Below are 27435 nucleotides of genomic sequence, written 5' to 3'. Positions count from 1 at the left end.
TAGATTCCTGTGTATAAAGTCTGGCGTTGCCACTGTCAAAGAGAGTCTGGCACTTCAGAGGAGTCCCTTGCTATCTGCTTTCAATCTCTGAAAAGTTAATTGTCAGCTCCTAGTATCAAGTTGACTCGATATTATCTATTTGTGCCAAATATCTATCTCCTCTGTGTTTTATTGAGCAAAGGAAGATTCAAACGGACAACAATGCTTTCAACTCTTCACAATAACGATGTGAAAATACCAGGTATATAAGCAGTTAAGTGCTGAGGATCGGGCCACATGGAGACTCAGAGTAACACAACCCAGCGAAGTAACTGTCTCTGTACACCTCCTTCAGAGTAATGCGGAGCACTGAAATATGTTACTCCCGCTGAAAGACGCTGAAGATTTAAACGATGTTTTAGGCACTTTTCTTCCTCCACATATCTTTTATTCACAGTTTCTTTGCTACCCTGGTGAAGTGAGCATTTCTGAGTTCCTTCTGGATGTTTTTGATGTCAACCGTTTCACCAAGCACTGGAATGAGTCATTTCCCTCAAGTCAACTGGAATGTGAAAATTTGAAAGTCCATGCTGTGTCCGGGAAGAGTCGGAAACAGCCTTCATTTTCTTAGAAGAGATTTATTTGAGATCTTCACATTATGAGTGAGCACACTTTTGAGACCAATTTTAATGTTTTCCTTGGAAAAATAGTACACTTAAGACTTAACTCTATCCCAGCGACTGGCTTTCCTTAGTAAGGAAGCTGAACTTGAGACTTATGACTCAGGAACAACAGAACAGAGAAACAATCATTAAAAGGTAGCTTCCCGATTATTGAGCCTCTAATCGCCTCCTCATTTTAATTAAACTTTTCCACCAACAGCTTGTTAATGCATGAGACATGTCTGTACGTGTATATTTATCTCTGTATGTGAGTATAGAAAAGCAGTTTCTATCTAGGGCAGACAGAGACTACTCACTGCGTTATGGTGGCAAATTATATGATATAAACTAAATTCTTGTACAATATAAATAGTATATAGTTTTAGAAGTTAAAAGCATAGACTTTTTTATACATTGATAGTGTAAATTCATTAGAACCTACCACTCACAAAAGGCTTTTGAAAATAATGATTAATTTCTCATAAATAACTTCTGGGCACAGCATCAAATGTTTATGTCAGTCAGAAAACTTGTTACACTAATGGCACCAAATGTTGAAGGAGTGTGAACAAATGTAATATATTTCACCCTAGCCAAGCATTCTCAATCTGATCAACTACTTTTAGTGGAAAAGGACTTTCCAGGAAGTTGAACATAATCTCCAAACAGCATGAACTTATAAGACTGTTAAAATTTTATTAAAATAAAATATGCAAAAAAGTTTCAATTTCCCTTTCTGAAAACTGAAAAATGATGTTCTTAATATTACCAACATTTTAAGCAAAGAAAATATATTCTCAAGAAAACATTAACCAATTTTATGCTTACACATTTTAATTCTAAGAAGTTGTACCCACTCAATGTTTCTCAACACACATTCCTTAACGTGCCTCAAAGTTTGTCTGAAATAACCATAAACCAGGACACCATTGGCCATTATTAATAACAAAGACGGTGAAAGAATATGTATTTAAAGCCTGATTAAAGTATATTTGAATGACCTTTATAAAATTCTAGAATACCAAGGATTATGTACGTTGACTGAGTGAGATGGAATAACCAGAGATAAAAAGGATTTTCGATCCTAGGGAAAAAGACACCCAGGAAGAATTTAGCCATAAAACATATTATTGCAGCTACTTTAAAGAGATTTATAAATGTTTCCCTCTCTCCTCATAGTCCACCTCAGAAGAGAACTCATTCACAGAAGATTAGTCTGAAGAAGTCACAGGAAACATTTAACCTTTGTAATTATTTATGAATATCAAATTAAAATTTGCTGTGTATATTTTCTTTAGGTTAAGCTGTTAAAAATCAGACAAAAACTGATAAAGGTTGGTGTCAGCTTTCAAAGAACTTTTAAATAATACCACTAATATGTAATCAAAAATTGATAAGCCCTATGAAGGGAAATGTATAGTGCCCATGAAACAGAGTGGTAAGGAGATGTGGTTTGAATTAGGGGATCAAGGAAGTCGTTTCCGGGGAAGAATGTATTTAAGCTGAGACCTAGAGAGTTCAAAGTGGAAGGAATGGCAGGCTTGAAAGCAAAATTGAAAAAGAGCTTGGTGGGTTTGATAAACAGAAAGAGATCATCTGGCAAGAGAAAGGAGATTCAGGAATGCAAAATTTCTTTAGAGAATCAGGCAGACCCAGACAACACAGAGCTTTGTAGCCATGGACAAGAATTTGGATTTTATTTTAAATACAATGGAAAGCTTATAAAGGTTGCATGAAGGGCAGTGACATGATACAACAAACATTAAAAAATACATGGCACTTGCTGTTATGTGAAAAATGAACTGAAGGCGGGAAAAGCGGAAAATGAGAGATTAGTAAGGGAATCTATTAGGTTACTCTAAGGAAAAATGATGGTGGTTTCAACTAAAGTGGTGGCACTGGTAATGGAGAGAAGAAATCAATAGATTTAAGACATATGTTGAGAATATGTGATGATATGATGTTGAAAGTAAAGGAGAGAATGTGTGAAAAGCGCTTGATTTCTGGTGTGGGAGACCGCACAGATCTAGGTGCCTGTAATTAAGATGTGAAATTGCCATTCATGCAACCTCTATCTATTATCAAAAATAGGGTATTGATGTCTCTAACTCTTAGTGTTGCATTATCTATTTCTCCTTTCAATTTTGTCAGTTTTTGCTTCATGTACTTTGGGGTTCTGTTGTTAGGTACATATATGTTTATACTTGTTCAATTTCCTGGTGGATTCATCCTTTTATCATAATAGAACATTTGTATTTACTCTAGAAACAATTTTTGTCTTAACGTCTATTTTGTCTAATATTAACATAGCTCCTTAAGCTTTCTTTTCTTTAGTGCCTTTATGTTATATTTTTTCCACCCTTTTACTTTCAATCTGCTTGTGCCTTTGGTAAACAGCAAATCTGTAGGTGATTTTTTATCCATTTTCTAATCTCTGCTTTTTGATTGGAGTAATTACTCTATTTACATTTAACGTAACTATGGATAAAGTAAGATTTACATCTGCTACTTTGTTTTCTGTATGTCTTTTGTCTTTTTTCTTCCTCTATTCCCCCCTTACCTCCTTCCTTTGGGTTAAATAAATATTTTTTAGTATACAATTTTAATTTCCTTTTTTAAAAATTATATATATATTTTTGGTTTTGGTTTTGTGGTTATCATGGGAATTACAAATAATGTCTTAATCCACTTTAGATTGATACCAACTTAATTTCAATAGCATACAGTACTTTGTTCTAATAGAGATCCATTCTCTCCCACTTCCTTTGTGTTATAATTGTCACACAAATTAGATTTTATACATTATAAGCTCATCAACACAGTTTTATCATTACTGATTTATGCATTTGCCTTTAAATAGGATAGTAGAAAAAATAGTTACAAACAAAAAGATATTTATTCTGTCTTTTTTGTTTACTTATGTAGTTACATTTACTGATGCTCTTTATTTCTTCATGTGACTTCAAGTTGCTGGCTTGCGTCCTTTCCTATCAGCCTGAAGAACTCTTTAATAATTACTATAGGGCAGAGTTGCTAGTGGCAGATTCTCTCTCTCTCTTATTTTTTTTGGCAATATCTTATGTCTCCTTAAATTTTTGAAGGATAATTTTGCTGGGTATAGAATTCTAGGTTTATAGACTTTTTCCCCCAGCACTTTTAATATGTCATCCCACTGCTTTCTGGACTCCATGGTTTCTGATAAGAAGTAAGTTTTCAATCTTATTGAGAAGTCCTCGTATGTGATAAGTTGTTTCTTTTTGTTGCTTTCAAGATTTTCTCTTCATCTTTGTTCTCAATTAGACTCTGAGCTATCTATATATATATCTCAATTAGACTATGGTAGGTATGATTATTTTTTTAGGTTTTTACCTGAAGCTCATTGAGCCTCTTGGATAACTGGATTAATAGTTTTCATCACATTTGGGAAGTTTTTGACCAATATTTCTTCAAATATCTTTTCTTTCCTTTCTCTTCTCTTCATGAAATATCTATCATGTGTATGTTGGAATGCTTTCTGGTGTCTGAAGACCTGTTGGTGTTCAGATCTCTGAAGCCCTGTTCATTTTTTTCATGCCTTTTATTTCTGGTCCTCAGATTGGATAATCTTTCTTGAACTATCAAGTTTCATGGTTCTTTCTTTTGTCAGCTGGGCTCTGTTTTTGAGTCCCTCCTATGAGTTTTTATTTTCAGTTATTGTACTTTTCGACTGCAAAACTATTTCCATTTGGTTATTTAAAAACTTTTTCCATCTCTGATATTCTTCGTGAGACATTTGTTGTCATATTTCTATTTCTTTAGATATACTTTTCATTAGTTCTTTGAACATATTTATAATAGATGGTTTAAAATCTTTATCTACCAAGTCCAAAAGATGAGCCGCCTCAGGGACATCTTTTGTCCCCTTTTTGCCTTTCTGTGTGGCACACTTCTTGCTTTACATTTTTTTTTTAATTTTTCCTTTTTCTCCCCAATTCCCCCTGGTACATAGTTGTGTATTTTTAGTTGTGGGTCCTCCTAGTTGTGCTATGTGCGATGCCGCCTCAGCATGGCCTGATGAGTGCTGCCATGTCCGGGCCCAGGATTCAAACCAGCAAAACCCTGGGCCACCAGAAGCAGAGCATGCAAACTTAACCACTTGGCCACGGTGCCAGCCCCAGACATTTTTGTTTTAAATGTCTCATAGTTTTAGAAGAAGATGCCATCTAGAACTTTTATAGCTAGAGAAGAGAAGTCAATGCCTGGCTTCAACGGACAGACTGACTCTCTTGTTAGAGGCTAATGCAGCTGGTGACCTTACATTGAAGCCAATGCTTGCTTACCATTTTGAAAATCCTAGGGCCCTTAAGAATTACGCTAAATCTACTCTGTCTGTGCTCTGTAAATGGAATAAGAAAGCCTGGATGACAGCACATCTGTTTACAACATGGTTTACTGAATATGTTAAGCCCACTGTTGAGAACTACTGTTCAGGAAAAAAGATTAGTTTCAAAATATTACTGCTCATTGACAGCACACCTGGTCACCCAAGAGCTCAGATGGAGATGTACGAGAATAATGTTTCCACGTCTGCTAACACAACATGTATTCTGCAGCCCATGGATCAAGGATTAACTTTGACTTTCAAGTCTTATTATTTAAGAAATACATTTTGTAAGGCTATAGCTGCCATACATAGTATTTCGTCTGATGGACCTGGGCAAAGTAAATGGAAAACCTTCTGGAAAGAATTCATCATTCTAGATGCCATTAAGAACATTTGTAATTCATGGAAAGAGGACAAAATATCAAGATCAGCAGGAGTTTGGGAGAAGTCAATTACAACCTTCATGGGTGACTTTGAGGGGTTCAAGACTATAGTGGAGAAAGTACTACAGATGTGGTGGAAATAGCAAGTGGAACCCGAAGATGTGACTGAATTGCAGCAATCTCATGGTAAAACTTTAACAGGTGAAGAGTTACTTATGGATGAGCAAAGAAAGCCGTTTCTTGAGATGGAATCTACTCCTGTTGAAGATGCTGTGAAGATTGTTGAAATGACAGCACAGGATTTGAATATTCCATAAACTTAGTAAAGCAGCAGCAGAGTTGGAGAGGATTGACTTCAATTTTGAAAGAGGTTCTAATGTGGGCAAAATGCTATCAACCAGCATCACATGCTACAGAGAACTCATTCATGAGAGGAAGAATCACCCGTGAAGCAAACTTCATTGTTGTCTTATTTTAAGACATTGCCAGCCACCCCAACCTTCAGCAGCCACCACCCTGATCAGTCAGCAACCCTCAGCATCAAGGCACGACCCTCCACCAGCCAAAAGATTACGACTCACAGAAGGCTCAGATGATGGTTAGCATTTTTTAGCAATGACGTATTTTTAATTAAGGTATGCACATTTTTTTAGACATAATGCTATTGCACACTTAATAGACTACAGTGTAGTGTAAACATAACTTTTACAAGTATTGGGAAACCGAAAAATTCGTTTGACTTGCTTTATTGTGATGTTTGCTTTATTGTGGTGGTCTGGGACTGAAGCCACAAAATATCAGGGGTATTTCCTGCAGTGTGCAACCACTAGATTTTCTGCTGGCTTTTTTTTGTGTGTGTGTTTGAGGAAGATTGGCCCCGAGCTAACATCTGTTGCCAATCTTCTTCTTTTGGCTTGAGGAAGATTGGCCCTGAGCTAACATCTGTGCCAATCTTCCTCCATTTTTTAATATGTGGGAATGCCACCACAGTGTGACTTGATGAGCAGTGTGTAGGTCCATGCCCAGGATCTGAACCCGCAAACCCTGGGCTGCCAAAGTGGAACGTGTGAACTTAACCACTATGCCACTGTGCTGGCCCTCTTTGCTGGATTTTTTTAATCAGAAATTTTAAAAATTATTTTTGGTTTAAAGTAATTCTTATTTAAAATTTTATAGCTGGCTTCCTATGCGCCACCCCGATTCAGTATAATTTGGTGGTCAGCCTTAAATACCTTGTCTGTATATCTTCTACCCTTTGCCATGGCATGCCTCCAAACCTCAGGCCGTTTATAAGACAGCCTTAGCCTTCACTCTATACTTGCTCAGGGCCTCAAGTTCAGCCAGAAATGAATGGGGCCTTCTTCTTGTCCAGGGCTGTGTGTGTGCTCGTGCAGTCTTTTAGATGTCCAGAAATATGCAGAGATTTTCAAATTTCCCTGCAGCCATTTTATTCCCCAAGATTTCATTTTAAATTCCTGGCCAGACTCTTTTTGGCTTCAGCTAAAATAATCACTTTAGCTGCTGCAATGTTGCCAGCAAATTGGTATTGTTTCAGTAACGACCTGGGGCTAGTACTCCTCACCTCTCCCCTTGGCCAAGCTGAAATCTGAGTTAAGTCAAAAAGCCATAATACCTTGGTAATAGAGATTTTCCACAGAGTGGATGTTTGGACATTACATTGACTGTCTGCTGGGGATGGTGTTTCTTACAGAGCTCCAAAAGACTTCAGTTCTCTCGATTTGCTGCAAGACTATGTGCTTTTCAGGGCTATTGCATGTCTGAGTGTGGAGAGCAGAAGGATGGGAATAGCCTCAACTTAAAATATCACAGATCCCCACCATCAAAAAAGGTCAATAGTTTCTCTTGCATAGATGATTTTTACTTTGTTCCTATTCTGATCATTCCTATTCACTCTATTGGTGAAAGAGGGCTCCAGTAGCCTAAACAGCACAAGCTGGGCGAACCCAGGACATCCAGCACTGGACAGATGAGACTGGCAGCAGTTTATGAGTCATTATAGGTGTAGTCTATGGCAGGAGAACACTGCATGCCATGCAAGGCCCCAAAGAGTTTGCAGTTGAAAGAGTGAACCAAAAGGGGCCTTGTAATAATAGGAGAGTGGGGTGCCCTTGTTTCTCTCAGGAGAATATGACTGGCTTGTTTGAATAATTTCACTGGCTGGCAGGGAGGTGAAACAAGTTAGGTTGAGGGCCAGGCGGAGAGCAGCTGATAGGGGAACCACCTGGGCGGGGGGTGGGGTGGGGAGTGGGGGAGCTTTCCTGGTTGGGTGAGTGGGAGGCTTATCTGGCAAGAATAGGTAAACTCATGGCTAGACCTTTGGGGCCCTATGAGACTCAAAGATATCGAGGCAGCACCTGGAATTTCAAGCCTTAAGATATAGCTCGGTGGCTTTGGTTAATTTCTAGAGTTCTAGAACTGGTTACTTTTCATTGTTGTGTCAGTACTTCTGTGGTTTTTGTGGGAGCCTGAATGGTTCCCTGAGATTCTCACTCTGCCATTCCAGAAGTCAATGTCCAGTCTTCCTTGATTTGAGCATTAGAATTGGGCCATTTGCTGCTGGAAGACTCACCGTTAAATGGAATCAGCCATTGAGACTTTAGAAAAGATCTTGATCAAAGTGATCTTCCTCAAAGGACTATCATTCTGCTCGGAATTTTTCAAATGTATCAGTTCTTGGTACAGACAAGACAGGGAGTAGGGACACATAAAATAGGCAGTGCAGAAAAAAGCTAAAAGGTTCTATTCTAAAATGTTAACAATGGTTTTCCCCTCTGGGTGATTTGGTTAAAGTGACAATTATTGTCTTCATATTATTCTATATTTTAGAAATTTCTGTGATAAGCATAGATCACTTGAATAGTCAGAGGGGTGAAAAATAAATCTCTCTCTTTAAAATTGTTGGCAATTGACAACGATAATTTAGAGTCATGACATACTGCCATTATCAGATATTAATAATCCAGTCAGTAATAAATTATAGACAGAAAATATACTTTAAGAGAAATAATATAATTTTTTGGAGTAATATCTGTGTCAATTCTTAATTCAGCATTTTACACTAATTCTATATTCGAGTGTTAATTTCCATGTGTTTAAAGATAGGGACAATAAAACTACAGGATTGTTGTAAGCATTAGATAAGATATACATTACAAAGTAGGCATTTAGTAAGCTCTCAATAGATGTAGGTCCTCTTTTCTTCCATGGACGAAATCAAGGAAGGCCGAAGTAGGACACAGAGGTAACATCACTTTGGGTGAGTGCAGAGAAGGAAAAGTGGTGGGAATACGTGAGGAACAGCCGAGTTGGGGACTGGGGGTGAACACTTGTTTAGAGAGAGGAGCACAAAGGATCCCAAGATGTTGCAAAAGCCAAACATCACAAATTTGACTCTTGTACTTTTACGTGGAGCGGGCTTATCATCTGTATGCTATAATGGATGTTTTTCACTTTCATTTTTTCAACTACACTTAGCCCACATTTACTCTAAAGTTACTCTTTGCTTTCTGTGTTTACCCCACAATTACTCTTTTCTGTCTGATTGTTGTGAGTGCTTACGTCTCTGACATTTTTATACTATCAAGGTGCTTCAAAAGAGGTTTCTATGATTTTAATAGTTTTCTTTCCTTAGACATTTGTGTTTTCTACACATTTTATGTAATATAAAAAAAATAATTTTAGGAATCCCACAGTGGATACCAGATGCCACATACTTGAAGTTTTATTTTTTTCACTGGCCTCTTGTACTTTTGGCATCATTGTCCGTCTGAGACCCTACCTTTTAGAAATAAGTTGGTATTTATAATGAAAGAGTGTATTTATATATGAACTAATGCTATGTTTATATCTGCATGAAGATGAATATGGCTATATGTTTATATAAACTTACATATATGTAGGTATCTATAAGTTTTAATAAATTATAACAAAATTCCAGTGTAGCTTGTATGTAATCTAATTGCCAGTTGTCTTTTGGCTTGAGTTCTAATTTTTAGCTTTTCATTTTAGCAATAAAATAGAGTTAGTATAAAGAGGATAGCCAAGACATTAAAATTTATTTTTATACTTTAGCAAATTATTAAATATCATAACCAGTTTGTCATTATTAAGTGTAGTTTTTAATTTTAATGTATATTCTTAAGATGAATATTTCAGACTTCACAATTCTTAATATTTAAAGTGGAACAATCTCTATTTAATGTTATAGAAAATTCCTACAATCGTTACGAATGTGAAGGAATGCTTTCTAAAGCTATTATGTGCAGAAAGTCTGCAGTCAAAGGATGAGAAATCCAGCTGCTTCTGCTGCTGCAGGAGATTTGGAATAAAAGCTCTACAATATGTTTCTCAAAGAAAAAAAATAAACTACTTCAAAGGATTTTTTTCCAATCAGAATAAAAAAAAAGAGCCCTGGAAAAACTTGTGAATGCCTTGTCATTTCTGCAAAACTGTGAAAACACCAAGGAGCTAGTTTAGTCATCCTTGATTTCCCCAGATGGCTAAGTTCCCGTTAACTCACCAGAGAATGAGATGCAGACCCAGTGCCTTTACATGTCATTTTGACAAGACATAATGTCCGATCTTGTTTGTGTCCGCCTTTCCCTTCTACCTCAAGCCTGCTTCACTACTGGTGGTCTGCTCGTGTGCAACACAGATGTTTCTCTCTCTCCACTGCATGCTTTATTTTGCAAGTAGCTTCGGAGAGCATATGTTTCCATGTGAGCCTGTTCCTTCCTTCTCCCAGCACCTTCTTGTGCTACGTAAACAATCCTTATCTGCCCCCTCAGATCTGGGGCGCAGGAGACTTTCACAGATGTCGATTTCTTTTTCAGCCTGTTCGCCTCTGGTGAACGCGGTCCTCAGATCGTGTCTCCCTGCCTTCTCGGTTCCAAATGACTCGGAATGCAGATTTTTTCCCTCCTTTCAACTCAGTTTCCTTCTGTGACCTCAGCATGTTTTCCTTCCCTTTCTTCTGAGTCTCTCTTTGTACTAGCTCTCCAGATGGGATCAAGGATGAGCTCTTCCTGCTCCTCATTTCATTCTCCTTACAACCGTTGGGTTTACAGGAACAGGAAGAGGCAGACTTCACACGTTGAATATTTTACTTGCATATTTGTCTGATTTCTTTGACTTTTGTTGTTTTTTTTTACATTTTACTTATTTATTTTTATTTGGGAACTTCCATGTTTAATTTTTTTCCTTTTTTGCTAATTGGCTAGAACGAAGGGCATTGCAGATATGCACATAGGCATATATCGCATCTAATTACCTATAAAACATCAGGTATCAGCTGCTTTAATATCGATTTTTGTTTTCTTTTGTAAAAGAGGAATCTCAGCTTCCCTCTCACTGATTCAACACCTATTTGTTGAGCAGGTACTATATGCCAGGCATTCCTCTGGGTGCCAGCTTTAGGGTGGTAAACAAAATAGAGAAGGTCTCCCTTCTCAGGGCATTTGTAGTCTAGTGTGAGAGACAGATAGTAAACAAGTACACAAAGAATTAAGATAATTATGAGAGGATGCTAAGTGAGCTGAGATTTGAATAATAAGTAGGAGCCTGGTTCAAAAATCAGGGTGCTAAGAATCAGGGGGAATGAATGCATGCAGAGTCCCTACAGAAGGACTGACATCAGCATAATTGAGAAACTGTGACTGGGGTGTCACACTGAGCACGGCGGAGAAGGGAGGATGCAGTGACAGACTGGAAGTCTGGAGCCAAATAACTCGGGGCTTTTGAAGACAGGTAAAATTTTTCGGTTTTATTCCAAATGCCCCAAGAAACCATAGAAACTTTAAAGTGGGGGAAGTAATATAATCTTACATGTTTTTGAAACATCATTTTGACCACTATGATGATTTCTTATAGTGGTGTGAGAGGTAAGAGAGAGGCTAAACATATGATGTGGGGTTTTAAAAAAAGGTTTTTTTACATTCTTATTTTTTATTTTTAAAGACCTTATTTTTTAAAGCAGTTTTTGGGTCCAAACAAATTGAAAAGAAGATACAGAGATTTCACATGTACCCCCTGCCCCCATCCGTACGTTGCCTCTCCCATTATCAATACCACTTATCAGTGTGGCACATTATTTACGGTTGATGAACCCACATTGACACATCATAATCCCCTAAAGTCCATAGTTTACCTTAGGGTTCACTCTTGGTGGTGTACATTCTATGGGTTTGGACAAATGTACAGTGACATGTATTCATCATTATAGCATCATAGAGAGTATTTTCACTGCTGTAGAAATCCTCTGTGTCCCCCTGTTCATTTCTCCCCTTATCCCCCTGGCACCCACTGATCTTTTTGCTGTCTCCATAGTTTTGCCTTTTAGATAATGTCATATAGTTGGAATCATACAGTATATAGCCTTTCAGATTGGCTTTTTTCATTTGGTAATATTCATTTAAGTTTCCTCCATTGATTTTTAGTGCTAATAATGTTCTATTGTCTGAATGTCATATGATATATTTTATAATTAACAACCTGAATGTAATTGTCATCAACCATAAAATGATTTATTTTCAGAGACTTTGCTAACTCTTGTGTTTTTTCCATGCCTCTTCTTAACCAGCCTGCAGCATTGTTAGTAGAATGATGATGACCTCTCCATGTTTCAAATTCAAATTCCTTACTTTGGCATACAAATATTTCTAGGGTTTTACCCTTGAACTCTTTCCTTACTTCAAATTTTTCCTCTCCCATGACCCACATATTGAATCATAAACCTCAGCTCTGCCGAGCTGTGTCCTGGTTCCTCAGCTTGTGCATCTGTCCCTGCTCATCCAGCTCCCTTCCTAGAAATGCACTTCTCCTGTTGCCTGTTTGGGAAGCATCTACCACCCCCCCAACCCCAAGCTTTCTCTACGAAGCCTTCCTGACCACCTGGTGTGTGCTCTCCCCATACTCTGCACAGACTCCTCTAAACGCTCCCCAAACATAAATATTTAGGAATGAGTGGAGAAGACTGGGAAATGCTAGAGACCTTGAAGGACAAACATTACAAAGGGCCTTGAGGACAGGTTAACGACTTGTTGGCTATAATCTCAAGGCTGTAGAAAGACTGAGAACTTCACTGTGAGAATAACAAGGTCAGATTTGCCCTTTAGAAAGTTCATTCTGGCAATACACTGGCAAGAGGAGGGGGTGGGATGAGACAATGAGCCTGGAAGCAGGCTATTGCATTAGTCTAGATAAGACATGATGGGGGCGTGAAACATTCACATAGTCACACACAGAAATAACAGTAGAAATGGGGAAGAAAAGATGGGTTCAGAAAGATTTAAAAAGTACCTAACTGATGAGCGATGTGTACGGGAAAGCAATACAGTAAGAGAAAGTGAGGGAGAGAATAGAATCTAGGATCCATCCCATTTCTGTCTTGAGCATCAGGTTGGATAATGGCGCAGTTCACTAATGTAGACATATGGATTAAACATTTAGGAGGTATCTTTTCACACCAAAATTTTCATGACAATTACTGATTTTTTTTTAATGTGCCAACAGTACACTTTCCATTTTACAAGTTAAACTATTTTTCTCTGTTTTTCTTTATTTACCTTATGATTTAAGATTTTTCCCTTTTTTTGTAAGTTAATTTTGAGTCTCCGAACTACCTTTGGTAATGCTGAAATGGAAGAAGTAGGCATTTCCATACTGTATTCCTAGAAGTGGAATAACGGTGCTCCCTGGCAGGCAGTGCTGTGGTGGGAGCAAGCTGATGAGTCAGGGATACGCTGCTTGGGGACTCGGGAGAAATTAAGGCGGGGCCAGGTACAGACTTGGGTTCTTTTCCTCCTCCTCTCACCATCTCATCATAATGTTTTTGTCCTTCTACTACCCAATTCTTTGATTTCCATTTAATAGATACCCAATAACTATTTCCTTAGTACTTCGTATTTTCTTCAGAAATGGGTAAGTTGTCTTCGATTGATATAGAAACTTTAGGTCCTAAGCATGTAAAGATTTGCCAGGTTTTTTGTTTGCTTTTTGGTGAGCTTCCTCTTTTGCCATGGATTTTTTAAACTGAAAGAAAAAAACCCACAGTGAGATTTGTTTACAAAACAAGATATGGAATATTTCCATTACCCTGGAAAATTCTCTTATGTCCAATTTTCCGACTTCTATACCATAGATTAGTTTTGTCTGCCTAGAGTTTTGTATAAATGACTTTGTTTAGCATAAATGACTTTTTCTCAGCATAATGTCTGCAATAGACATATTACATTATGCTGCATGTCTCACTAGTTTGTTCCTTTTTATTGCTAGATAGTATTCCCTGGTATGTATAGACCATGCTTAGTTTATCATTCTTCCGATGATAGACATTTGGGTTGTTTCCAGTTTTAGGCTGTTACAAATAGGTTGCTATGGTCATTATTGTGTGAGTCTTTTTGTGGATGTATGCTTGCATTTTGGTTGGATAGATATCTCGGAGTAGAAATGCTGGACATAGAGTTGATTTAATCTGACTTTATAGAAAATAGCCAAACAGTTTTGAAAAATGGTTATACCATTTTACAATCCACATGCAGAACATTTTAAACAGAAAAATTTAGTTGTTTTCTAAAAAATTTGCCCTGAGTGTTATATAATTTTAAATATTCATTATACTTTTTAATGTAAATCCATGGTCTAAAATCTTGTCAAAATAGTCTAAGTGGCAGTTTTTGAAGATTTTACTATGAGAGTTAGCAGAAGTTCCAGGTTGCTAAGCGCTGCTGGGACAGTGTGTGAAGAGATTATTCATTAAGCATTATATGCAAATTATTTAACTAATTTTGCTGAAGCACAAATCGGAAGAGCTTTCTCTACTCCTTGGTTTCTGTGGGAAGTTACATCCCTAACAGGAGTAATCCCAGGCTAAACTCTGGAGCCATCTTTCAACTTCTTCTGTTTTTCCTTTCTCTTTCAGCTTCATCCATTTGAAATCAAAAGTGTTGAAGACGTGGAACTGAGAAATAGAGCCAGCAGAATGATCTTCCTCATTGACTGGTGGTGAGGAGCACAGTGAGAATGTTCTCTTTTGAAACGGGAGAGGCTGCAGCAGCTGAGGGAAATTAAGCAGAGTGGCCAAGATGCCAGCCTGTGCTGATGTCAGGCCGTGTCCCCTGACAGGATAGGGATGTGCCTTCAGGTGTGTTTATTTAAACACTTGCCCCAGTGCTCCGATGCATTTTATTTTTTCAATATTTAAATTTGGCTGTTTTAATGAGGTTATAGTTTTGATAAATGAGCAACAAAAATTGTTGAATGTTAATTACCATGAGGCCTTAAACTCTGTACTCTACACAAAACTCAGGGAGAATCTCTCCTGTGTAGTTTAAATCCCTAATTAGAGTTGCATTTCTACCTAGCAATGGAATAGCGAAGTGCTAAATCAGTGGTTCTCAACCTGGAGCTGGGGGGAGGGACTTTTGCCCCCAACTCCAGGGTCCGTTTGGCATGTCTGGAGACATTTCTGATTGTCACAACTTGGGGGCAGGAGCTACTGGCATCTAGTGGGTAGATGCCAGGGATGCTGCTAAAAGTCCTACAAGGCTTAAGACAGCCCCCACAACAAGGATTATCTTTCCCAAAATGTCAGTGCTGCCACTTTGTCAAATAATTAGTGTGGGTGGAAGAATGTTCTTAAAAGCTAAAATTGCAGACCTGAAGTATTTGCACAGTAGGAGATTGGGGTTTATAATCTATTAACAAAAAAGGACCTGGCATAGGACCTACCCTCCAGGGTGGGGTCAGACCCAACAACTGAAATAAGTGGAAAAAACAGGCTCTAAAAGGTATGGGAAACTTTGCTTTGGTTCTAGAGAGTTGGAAATGAAGTGTTTCAGAGGAGATATTGGGGTCTCACTAGAGCTGTGAGGGAAGGGGAAGTTGCTGTGCTAATTTCTTCTCAGTAGGTAGGGCACAGCATCTTAATTAAAATGGGGGAGAATGTTCTGAATACCCTATTGAAGTAGCTCCCACCCCATTATTCTCCATAATGACATGTTCTTTTCTCTCTCCTAATACCACGATAAATTTAAAACTAATTGTTGTTGTTTTCTTCTCTCCATTCATCCCATTGGACTGTAAGCGCTGTGAAAGCCAGAACTGTATTGTGCCATTCAAAACTGCATGCCCAGTACCTGCTCAGTGCCTGCCATTTTACTAGGTATCAATAAGTACTGATATTTTTGAATTATGTGAATGAATTAAACATTTCTATAGTTTGATTTATTACCATAATCCATCTGTATCTCACAGCAGCGAGCCTTCATTTCTTCTACCATCTAAGGGAAACTTTGCCAGAGAAGGCTCATACATTATTTCTTCTTTGTTCTATTCATCTTAATAAGAAAAATTCAGCTCAAAAGCACTGCTCCTGCCTTCTCTCTCCTGCTTAAAGGCACTGCTCCTGCCATTGTTTTTGAGTGAGAGAGAACGAGCTCTTGTGAATAAGGGACAGCATTGCATTTGGAGAGGAGCATGGGCAGTTTACTTACAGTGTCAAGAAGGAAGACAGAGTATATGGAAAGCGTCATAAGTGGTAAGAAGAGGGATATGATTCATTGCACTCTCAAGCCCCAACAAATAACATTTCTGTCCTCGTGATGCTCAGAGCAGGGGTTCCTGTTCAAGGTGGCAACATGGCAGGCTCCTGAACTCACCTCCTCCCACAGACACACTGAATCTACAGCTATATATGGAATAATTCCTTTGGAAAGAAATCAAGAAACTAGCTGAGTGACTCTTACACATCAGGTGAATGAAGAAAAAACCCCACATTAAAATGGGTTGTATTGTTTCCATGAAGGGAGATTGAGTGCATGTCTGGCACCACACCTTTTGTGGCTGCAGCCCAGAGGACTTGATACCCTGACTCTAATGACCAGAGGGACTTATGTTGGTGGGTTTTGTGGGACTGTGGCAAACAAAAACAAAGTTCTTGGCCACTGTCTCCCCCAGACTTGGCACAGAGGAAGTGGATAGAGGCACCCTTCTCCCAGTCTTTCCTTGAAAGGTGTCTATTTACATACATTAAAAGCTACTGCCTAGGGTCCTGCTTGCAATTAGCCTGCATCTAGGTGCTGACTAAGATTCTCTCCTTTGGGACACTGACAGGCATTGGCATATTCACAACTACTGGGAGGCACTAAGAACAAAGAAGCCTGCTTAGAAAAACACAGGTTTGAAAGACAACCAGGAGCTAGGGCCAGGTTGAACAATAAGGTTCATTTCCTACATGACACCACTCCTTCAAGACCAGGAGAAATGGCTGTTTTATCTAATACACAGAAACCAACTAGAGAGACGAGGAAAATGAAGAAACAAAGGGATTATGTTCCAAATGAAAGAACCTGATAAAACCTCAGAAATAGATCTTAATAGAGTCAAGTGACTTATTTGATAAACAGTTCAAAGTAACGATCAGAAAGATACTCATTGAGGCCAAGAGAACAATGCATAAACAAAGTGAAAATTTCAACAAAGAGAAAATAAAGTACCAAACAGAAATCATAGAGCTGAAAAGCATAATAACTAAACTGAAAAATCCAATAGGGAGGTTAAACATCAGACTAGATGAAACTGAAGAAAGGATAAGTGAACTCAAAGACAGGGCAGTGGAATTCATCCAATCAGAGGAACAAAAAAATGAAATAGGGTAAAGATAGCTTAAGGAACTTATGGACATCGTCAAGTGGACCGATATTTGCATTATAGGGCTCCTAGAAGAGGTACAAAGCTTATTTAAGGAAAAAATAGCTGAGAACTTCCCTAGCCAGGGGAAAGAAAGTCCAGAGAGTGCCAAATAAGATGAATTCAAAGAGACCTATACTAAGACATATTATAATTAAATTGCCAAGGTTGAAGACAAGGAAAGAATCTTAAAAGCAGCAAGAGAGAGAGAAAAAAACTTATGTACCACAGAACCCCCATAAGACTATCAGCATGTTTTTTAACTGAAACTTTAAATATCTCAAGCAACTGTTTTCTGGTCCGCAAAGTGCTGAAAAAAGAAAACTGCCAGCAAAGAATACTCTATTTGGAAAAGCTGTGCTTTAGAATTGAAGGAGAGAAAAAGAGTTTTCCAGATCAGCAAAAACTGAAGGAGTTCCCATCACCACTAGATTGGCCTTACAGGAAATGGTAGAGGGAATTCTTCAAGTTGAAACAAAAGCATGCTAATTAGGAAAAGGAAAATATTGAGAGTAAAAATCTCAATAGTAAAAGTGAATATATAGCTAATTTCAGAATACTATAATGATGGTGGGGACATCACTTTTAAATCTAGTATGAAGATGAAAAGACAAAAGTAATAAAATTATAACTATAATAATTTGTTAATGAATACATAGGACAAAAAGATGTAAATTGTGACCAAAAAAAATGTGGAAGGGAGAGAGTAAAAAGCTACAGTTTTAATATACATTCAAACGTAAGTTATCAGCTTAAAACAGACTATTGTAAATACAAGATATTTTATGTAACCTCCATGGTAACCACAAAGCAAAAACCTATAATAGATACAAAAAAGATAAAGAAAGTAGGATCTAAGCATACCACTATAGAAAATCATCAAATCACAAAGGAAGAGAGCAAAATAAGAAGAAACAAAGGAACTGCAATATATCCAGAAAGCAATTAACAAAATAGCAATAGGAAGTCCTTATCTATTAATAATTACTTAAAATATAAATTGACTAAATTCTCCAATCAAAAGACATAGAGTGGCTGAATGGATGGATAAATAACCCTACAATAGGCTGCTACAAGAGACTCACTTCAGCTTTAAGGATACACACAGATTGAAAGTGAAGAGATGGAAAGAGATATTCCATGCAAAAGGAAAATGAAAGAAAGCAGGAGTAGCTTTATTTATGTCAGACAAAATAGACTTTAAGCCAAAGACTGTAATAAGAGACAAAGGAGGTCATTACATAATGATAAAGAGGTCAATCTGACAAGAGAATATACCATTTGTAAATACTTATGCACCCAACATAGGGGCAACTAGATATATAAACCAAACATTAACAGATCTGAAGAGAGGAATAGACAGCTGTACAAAAATAGTAGGGGACTTGAAAATCCATTTGCAACAATGGATCAGTCATCCAGACAGAATAAACTACATGTTAGACCACACAGACTTAACAGACATTTGCAGAACATGCATTCCAATACGGCAGAATACGCATTCTTCCAAGTGCACATGGAACATTCTCCAGGATAGATCCTAGGTTAGGTCACAAAACAAGTCTTAATAAATTTTAAAATACTGAAGTTATATCAAGCATCTTTTCCAGCTATAATGCTATGAAACCAGAAATCAATCACAAGAAGAAAACTGGAAAATTCACAGTTATTTGCAGATTAAATATAAAACTGTAAAACCAATGGGTCAAAGAAGAAACCAAAGAGAATGAAAAAATATCTTGAGACAAACAAAAATGGAAATACAACACACCAAAACTTATGGGATGCAGCAAAAACAGTTCTAAGAGGGAAGTTCATAGCAACAAATGCCTATATCAAGAAATAAAGATCTCAACCTAACTTTACACTTTAAGGAAGTGTAAAAAAGAAGAACAAATGAAGCCCCAAGTTAGTAGAAGGAAAGAAATAAAGATCAGAGAGGAAATAAACAGAATAAAGAGACAATAGAAAAGATCAATGAAGCTAAGAGTGGTTTTTTGAAAAGACAAACAAAATAGACAAAACTTGAGCTAGACTCACCAAGAAAAAGGATTCTAATAAAATTAGAAATAGGAGACACTACAACTGGTACCACAGAAATAAAAAGGATCATAACAGACTACTATGAATGATATACACCAATAAACTGGGCAACCTAGAAGAAATTTACATATTCCTAGAAACATACAAACTACTAAGATATGTACATCATGAAGAAATAGAAAATCTGAACAGATTGAGCACTACTAAGGAGGTGGAATCAGTTATCAAAAACCTCTCAAAAACCAAAAATCTAGGACCAGATGGCTTCACTGGTGAATTCTAACAAGCAACTAGAGAAGAATTATTACCAGTCCTTTCCAAACTCTTCCAAAAAGAAGAAAAGGGTACACTTCCAAAATCATTTTATGCGGCCAACCTTACCCTAATATCAAAACCAGACAAGGATGCTATGAGAAAAGAAAATCACAGGCCAATATCCCTGATGAACATATGATACAAAAATCCTCAACAAAATATTAGCAAACCTAATTCAACAATACATTAAGAGGATCATATACCACGATCAAGTGGGATTTATTCCACAGATTTATTGCAAGAATGGTTCGGTATCTGCAAATCAATCAACATGATAAACAACATTGACAAAATGAAGGATGAAAATCATACGATCATCTCAATAGACATAGAAAAAGCATTTGACAAAATTCAACATCGATTCATAATAAAAACTGTCAAAAAAGTGGGTATAGAAGGAATGTACCTCAACATCATAAAGGATGTATACGACAAGCCCACAGCTGACATCATACGCAACAGTGAAAAACTAAGATCAGGAAGAAGATAAGGATGCCCCCCTCACCACTTTTATTCAACATAGCCCTGGAAGTCCTAGCCAGAGCAATTAGGCAAGAAATAAAAGGCATACAAATCAAAAAGGAAGAAGTAAAACTGTCTTTATTTGCAGATGACATATTATATATAGAAAACCCTAAAGACTCCACCAAACAACTGTTAGAACTAGTAAATGAATTCAGTAAAGTTTCAGGATACAAAATATTCATACGAAAATCAGTTGCATTTCTATATACTATGCCAAACTATAAGAGAAATTAAGAAAATAATATCATTTACAATAGCACCAAAAGAATAAAATACCTAGGAATAACTTTAACCAAGGAAGTGAAAGACCAGTACATTGAAAACTACAAGACATTGAAATTGAAAATGAATTGAAAGAAATTGAAGAAGACACAAATAAATCAAAAGATATTTCATGTTCATGGATTGAAAGAATATTGTTAAAATGTTGATACTATCCAAAGCAATCTACAGATTCCATGAAATCTCTATCAACATTCCAATGCATTTTTTTTAAAGAAATAGAAGAAACAATCCTAAAATTCATATGGAACCACAAAAGACTGAATAGGCAAAGTAATCTTGAGAAAGAAAAACAAAGCTGAAAGCATCACAATTCCTGGTTTCAAACCATATTACAAAGCGATAGTAATCAAAATAGTATGGTATTGGCATAAAAATAGACACACAGATAAATAGAACAGAATAGAGAGTCCAGAAATAAACTCACGCATATATGCTCAATTAATTTATGACAAAGGAGCCAGGAATATACACGGGGAAATAACAGCCTTTTCAAGAAACGGTGTTGGAAAAACTGGACAGCCACACACAAAAGAATGAAACTGGACCACTATCTTTCACCATACACAAAAACAACTCAATTTGAATTAAAGACTTGAACATAAGACCTGAAACTATAAAGCTCCTAGAAGAAAACATAGGGGTAAGCTCCTTGACATTGGTGTTGGCAGTGAGTTTTTGGATTTGACACCAACAGCAAAAGCAATGAAAGCAAAAACAAACAACAGAGACTAAATCAAGCTAAAAAGCCTCTACACAGGCAAAGAAACCAACACAATGAAAAGGCAACCTACAGAATAGGAGAAAATATTTGCAAATCATATCTGATAAGGGTTAATATCCAGAATATATAAAGAACGTATACAACTTAATAGCAAAAAAAAATCCATTAAAAAATGGACAGAGGAACTGAATAGACGTTTTTCCAAAGAAGACATACAGATGGACAACAGATTTATAGAAAAGGTGCTGAAATCACTAGTCATCAGGGAAATGCAAAGCAAAACCACAATGAGATATAACCTCACGCCTGTTAGAATGATTATTGTCAAAAAGACAAGAGAGGAGCATTGGCTACGATGTGGAGAAAAGAGACTCCATGGGCACTGTTCCTGGGTCTGTTAATTGGTGCAGACACTACAGAAAACAGTATGGAAGTTCCTCAAAAAATTAAAACTAGATCTGGGAATTTCACTTTGGGGTATATATCCAAAGGAAACAAAATCTCTATCTTGAAAAGGTATCAGCACCCTCATGTTCATTGCAGCATCATTTATAATAGCCAAGATATGGATGCAGCCTAAGTGTCCATCAGTGGATGAATGGGTAAAGAAAATGTGGTATGTGTGTGTTTGTGTGTATATATATGTATATATATATGAAATAGAATGTTATTCAGCCATAAATGAAGAAAATTCTGCCATTTGCAACAACATGGATGGACCTTGAGGGCATTATGCTAAGTGAAATGTGTCAGACACTGAAAGACAAATACTGTATGATTTCATTTGTATGTTGAATCTAAAAACACCAAACTCATAGATACAGAGAACAGATTGATGGTTGCCAGATGTGGTGTGTGAGGGTGGGCGAAATGGGTGAAGGTGTTAAAAAGGTACAAACTTCCAGTTATAAGATTAGTTAATAAGTTCTTGGATGTAATGTACAGCACGACGACTAAAGTTAATAATACTGTATTGTAATTTGGAAGTTGCTAAGAGAGATCTTAAAGTTCTCGTCACAGGAAAGATTTGTGATTCTGTGTGGTGATGGATTTTAACTAAATTTATTGTGGCATATATTTTGCAATATATACAAGAATAAAATCATATTATACTGCTAAAACTCATACATATTATGTCAATTATATCTCAATAAAACTTTAAAAAAAGTGAAAAGAGGAAAAAGAAAAGTTCAGGTGTTGACCATGTAGAAGGACCACTTTACTTGACCTAGTTGCTTATCAAATATGGGTAGGTGCCTGTCATTGTAGCCAGGTCTAGTGGTTAAGACTGGACACTCTCACTCTCACCGCCGTGGCCTGGGGTTTGTTTCCTGGTCAGGGAACCACATCACCTGTCTGTGGGTTGTCCTACTGTGGCAGTTGCTGTGATGCAGAAAGCTATGCCACTGGTGCAGGGTAACCAGTGGTGGACAGATTTCAGAAGAGATTCTGCACTAAGACTAGGAAGAATGACCTGGCCCTGGCCACCCTGCTTCCCCCCAAATTGGCCATGAAAACCCTGTGATAGCTGTAGAGCATTGTCTGATACAGCACCAGAAGGTGAGATGGCGGCGCAAAAAATGGCCAGGGTTCTGCTCTGCTGTCCACAGGGTGAGTAGGAGTTGGAATCCCATCGATGGCACTAACAGCAAACATTTCATTGTTAAATAATCTGGCAATTTCCTCTTCCTGGGCTCTTTGGTGGAAGGAGATTGAGTTCTAGGTCTGTTTTAGATTTGTGTGTTCTGAGGATCACAACATGAGAAGCATGCCTCCAACATCAGAGAATAAGGGAGGTAGGAAACAGGCATGAGGAGCCGAAGCATAGAGGTAAGGGGTTGGGGGAACCAGGAATTATGAAAGAAATGAATGAGTTAAGGGGAGAGGAAGTATTCTGGGTAAATAATGCAAAAGATAGTAATTATTATCATGGCTGAAATTAAGTATGGTAAGACTAAGAATATCCTCTGGAGAGGACACACACATTTATATAGCTGTGGAGAAACAGAAAACAAAACCAAAAACACCTCAGACACTCTTTTTATCACATAGACACTTCATATCTTTTCATTTTTGATATCATTTGTAGTTCTCTACAGGTGTAATGAAAAATGTGATACCAAATCAACATGTTTGAAATTGAAGAGTATCTAACTATATATATGGAAGTGGAGATATATATATATACTTATATATATATACATACACACACACACACACATTGTATATATACATATCTCCAATAGCACACACACTATATTACATATTACTATATATATAATTTCCATTTTTATTCCAGAGAGGATTTAAGGTATCTGAATCAATATTTTTGTGTCATCTCTGTTGCTCTAACTCAAGTCTCTGTGATTTTTAGGTCTTTGACGGACCCTCCGCAAATTCAGCTGCTCAGAGAAAACCGCTGATACTTGCCATAGTGAAGAAAGAGAAGGTTAGAAGAGCATTCTGGGACCTTTTGAATGTTTCTTATCTTTTGAGGAGTTAGGCAGAGTCGAATACATTTGTCAGCCTTAGTGAAATTTATATATTTTATGATTGAAATTGTTTTATGATTTGGGAATTTATTTATAAAGCCTTGTAAAGTTACAGATAATAAATCACATTTAGTTATACATTGAATAAATCATTTTCACGGAAATCACCCTGTTCTTTTCTTTTATTGCACTTACCAAGCTTTGTTATAATAATAACATTTGTAACCTTATTCATTTGTTTAGTATCCTTGTTCCTTTCTTGACTGTAAGCTCCATGAAGGCAGGAGCCATGTTTTTGTTCACTTCTGTAAACCTAGGAAAGTACCCAGTACTCACTAAATGTTTAATAAATAAATATAAGAATTTAAAATATATTTTGAAAATTGACAGTGACTTTGAAAATCCAGGATGCATAATCATACTTACATGCCAAAGTGAAATTCATTCAATATTTCTGGCAAGTTCCGTGTAAGAACATTGCTCATGTTTTCTTAGGTGTCAATAGCCACATAGGTCTTGCTGCCTGATAATTATGCCTTAAATTTTTATACTCAAAAGGCAGTGAAGTCCTTTGTCAACTTTCGCAGAATGTGGTGAACACTAAGTCTCGGTTGACACACTGACCCTCAAAAATTTTAGCAATTTGATGCTGAGTAAGTTGTTTGAAACAGTTGCACCAAAAAGTTTGTATTTTGCCCTAATGAGGCATTCAAACACAGTATTTCTATCAATTTCTTTCTTCATAGCTAGTATCCTCTGCTTGTTATATGATTGGCTAGTGGTTAAAAATGATTGGCACATGTGGGACTACCTATGTCCCAATTCCCACCCGCTCTTAGTAAAAGTAATACATAAATATGATGTTTAATCTTAAGATCCCTTAAACACTCATTTATTCATCTGAAATACTCCAAGTCCTGTCACTCCGGGTGCCCCTGGTGACTGAGGATCCTGGGAAATGGGACCATTGACCGGTCTAGTACAGATTTTCCAGCTCAGAGTTGATTCCCCTCCCCACAAACATTCCTATTGTTACAGTACTGTTCCTGACCTTTTTAGAGCCATTTGGCAGTTTCTTGTTGATGTTATCTTGGGAAAATTTTTCTAAAACTTGGAAATAAGGAAAAAGATGATTGCAAGTCCTTCCAATATCATATCAGAAAAGTACTTCTCAAACTTCAGTGTACACCTGAATTACCTGCTGATATTTTCGAAATGCAGATTCTAACTCAGCGCATCTCCAGTGGGGACCTAGATTCTGAATTTCAAAGAGCTCCCAGGTGATGGCAGTGCTGCTGGACAGTGCTACACATTTTAAGTAGCAAGGTGTGAGGGCAAATGGTTGCAAGCCCTTGTAAAAGGCCATGTCACTTTCTGGGGCAGTGGTTCACAAACTCGTTTGCACATTAGAACCACTTGTAGAGGCTTTTAATATCCTGCAGCTCAGGCCTTACAGTTTTCAGTTAAATCAGAATATTGGAGGTAAGACCTACTTATAGTTTTAAAACCTCCCCAGTTGTTTCTAATACGCTCTAAGGGAATACAGCTTTGTTTACATGATTAGGGCCATTTTACAGTTCTATAAAACTGGTAAGTTGTGATGGTTTTATTGCCATGTAGGACTTCAACCAATTTTGTATCTAATTTGATACTTTAATTTCAGCTTTTATTTTTTTCCTACTGACCAAAAAAAAAAATTCCAGTTTCTTAAATTTTATTTTGAACTGCCTTTGTCATCTTGCTAGTTCCATCATTAATGAGGTAAATGAAACTTTGACACATAAGGCTTTGATCATTTTTGTGTGTTTCATGCAATCTATTATAATTTCTCAGCTAGTAGCTACATTTTTCTCTTTTGTTTGAGCAGCAGCCAATATTTTTGGAACTTGGCAATGAAGACATTATAAATAAATTCATGCATTATTTTGGGATCTCCCTATACCTCCTCCCATTCTTGGTAGAACCCTCATCAAACCAACAATTGATTACTAGTTCAGTAATTGTTGACACACTTAATCTAAATGTACATTTCTGGACATAAGATTTACGCTCTGACCTGTGCCATTTCACTATCATTTGGAAGATAGCTCCTGCTTTTATTTACAAGAGAAATGCCACAGCTTAACTATCATCTGGCTTGGGCTTAGAGTCATTTTCTACAGTGAGGATGAGTTGGCTCTACTCTCCCCATGCTTTTCCCCAGCTTCTCCTTATGACTGATGGCTCCCATTTGCAGGATGTCAGGCCAGCATCTGAGGTACTGCCTGTAGCAAAGTAAATTGGCCCACTTAGGGATGAAACCTGTGAACTTGGCTTCATCAGCACAGTAATCTTAGCAGAGGCATGAACCTGCCATTTTATCAGCTGATTGATTTCACTGAAATTTGTGATTCTGAAATTGTTCTGCTTCTCAGCTAAAGTAAAGAAACCTTGTGTTAGAGATAGGCAAAGGCAAATATACCTTCGATTTAAAAAATATTAAGATCTGGTGAGAAATAGCTAAAAGGATATTTATATATTACAAATCTCATGCAAGTAAGGGCATTTAGCCTAAGATGAGTTCTTATTATTCCTTCTTTTTAGGCCTCACCTTTAATATGGTCTTTCAACTTAAAAAAAATAATGTATGTTTTACCTACATAGCTATACCTATTGCCAGTTTTCATAATGTATAGTAAATATGTAAATATTAAGCGAGACTATAAAGTAATGACATACCTTAAATGGAAGTTTTTCCTTTCAAGTTTGTCGTCTTGTAAGTTATCCACTTATTCCAGAAGATGTTGTAATTACTTAAAATAATTTTTGGATAATTATGGATAAGAAAAATATTTTTTTATTTGGAATGGTGGTGTTATATGGTCTATTCTTTGAACATCTTCCGCCATGAAAAGTCTGCATCTTTTTGGATATATATGATTATAGAAATTAAATAGGAGTCATTTCAAGTCAAGTCTGTTGAGGAAGGTGTGGATTTAAGTTTTTAATTTACTGTGGAGAAGATACACGGTGTGATAATAAATAACATCCACTTTTCTCAAGGGGCTTGTAAACTAGTCTTGAAGGCTCTTTCCAAAAGGGAGTTTCAAAATATTTTAATATAATGGAAAAATTAATGGGATAAGTAAAATCCGTCATAGTGAATACTATGAAGGACAGTATTTTGATATTAACTTTCTAGAAGTGTTCATATTTTGTTCTGTTTTTGAGTCAGTATTTATAGGTACAATATTCTAGCACTTTTTTAAGGTAGTATTGACATGATTGGTTCTACTTAAATGATTTTTTTTTGGTTTTCATTGATTATTTCAGAAGAAATGAGAATTTCACAGGCTAAGTTTCAGAAAGAAAGCGAGCCACAGAAAAATGGCATTTTACAATTTAATACTTGGATTTTACTTGTTACATAAAATGTATATTACATTTTTGTATATTTTATTCTCATGACTAAAATGTTAAAGGGACTTATTTAAGCTGAAAAGACAGGGCACTAATTAGTAACAAGAAGACCTAACAAAGGAAAGATTTCACTAGTAAAGGTAAATATATAGTAAAAGTAGTAGACTAAACAATTATAAAGCTAATATGAAGGCTAAAATACAAGGGAGTAAAAATAACTGTAACAACAATAATTAGTTAAGGGATACACAAAATAAAATATATAAAGTGACATCAAAAACATAAAACATGGGGGGCTGGCTCAGTGGCATAGCAGTTAAGTTTATACACTCTACTTTGGCAGCATGGGGCTCACCAGTTTGGATCCCAGGTGTGGACCTATGCACTGCTTGTCAAGCCATGCTGTGGCAGTCATCCCACATACTAACTAGAGGAGGATGGGCACGGATGTTAGCTCTGGGCCAATCGTCTTCAGCAAAAGAGAGGAGGATTGGTGGCAGATGTTAGCTCAGGGCTAGTCTTGCTCAAAAACAAAAAAGGGGGAATTGGGGAGCAAAATTAT

At 36.9% G+C, this 27435-nt stretch overlaps 1 long non-coding RNA gene across 2 annotated transcripts in view; it reads left to right on the top strand.

Moving 5' to 3' along the window:
• LOC139076231 (uncharacterized) overlaps positions 1-23840 on the top strand; it is a 282975-nt gene extending 259135 nt beyond the window's left edge. Inside the window, exons 2-4 of one of the 2 annotated variants that reach the window (XR_011527614.1) lie at positions 14326-14408; positions 15490-15567; positions 23357-23840. This is a non-coding gene — a long non-coding RNA (uncharacterized lncRNA). Of the gene's footprint in view, positions 1-14325; positions 14548-15489; positions 15568-23356 lie in introns of both variants that reach the window. The other variant, XR_011527613.1, reaches the window with a different exon arrangement.
• Positions 23841-27435: the final 3595 nt, after the last annotated feature.

The sequence above is a fragment of the Equus przewalskii genome, chromosome 15 (genome assembly GCF_037783145.1).
Source record: "Equus przewalskii isolate Varuska chromosome 15, EquPr2, whole genome shotgun sequence".
NCBI lineage: Eukaryota > Metazoa > Chordata > Mammalia > Perissodactyla > Equidae > Equus > Equus przewalskii.
The sequence above is the reverse complement of the archived record's forward strand: the minus strand, read 5'-3'. Positions and strand labels throughout refer to the sequence as shown.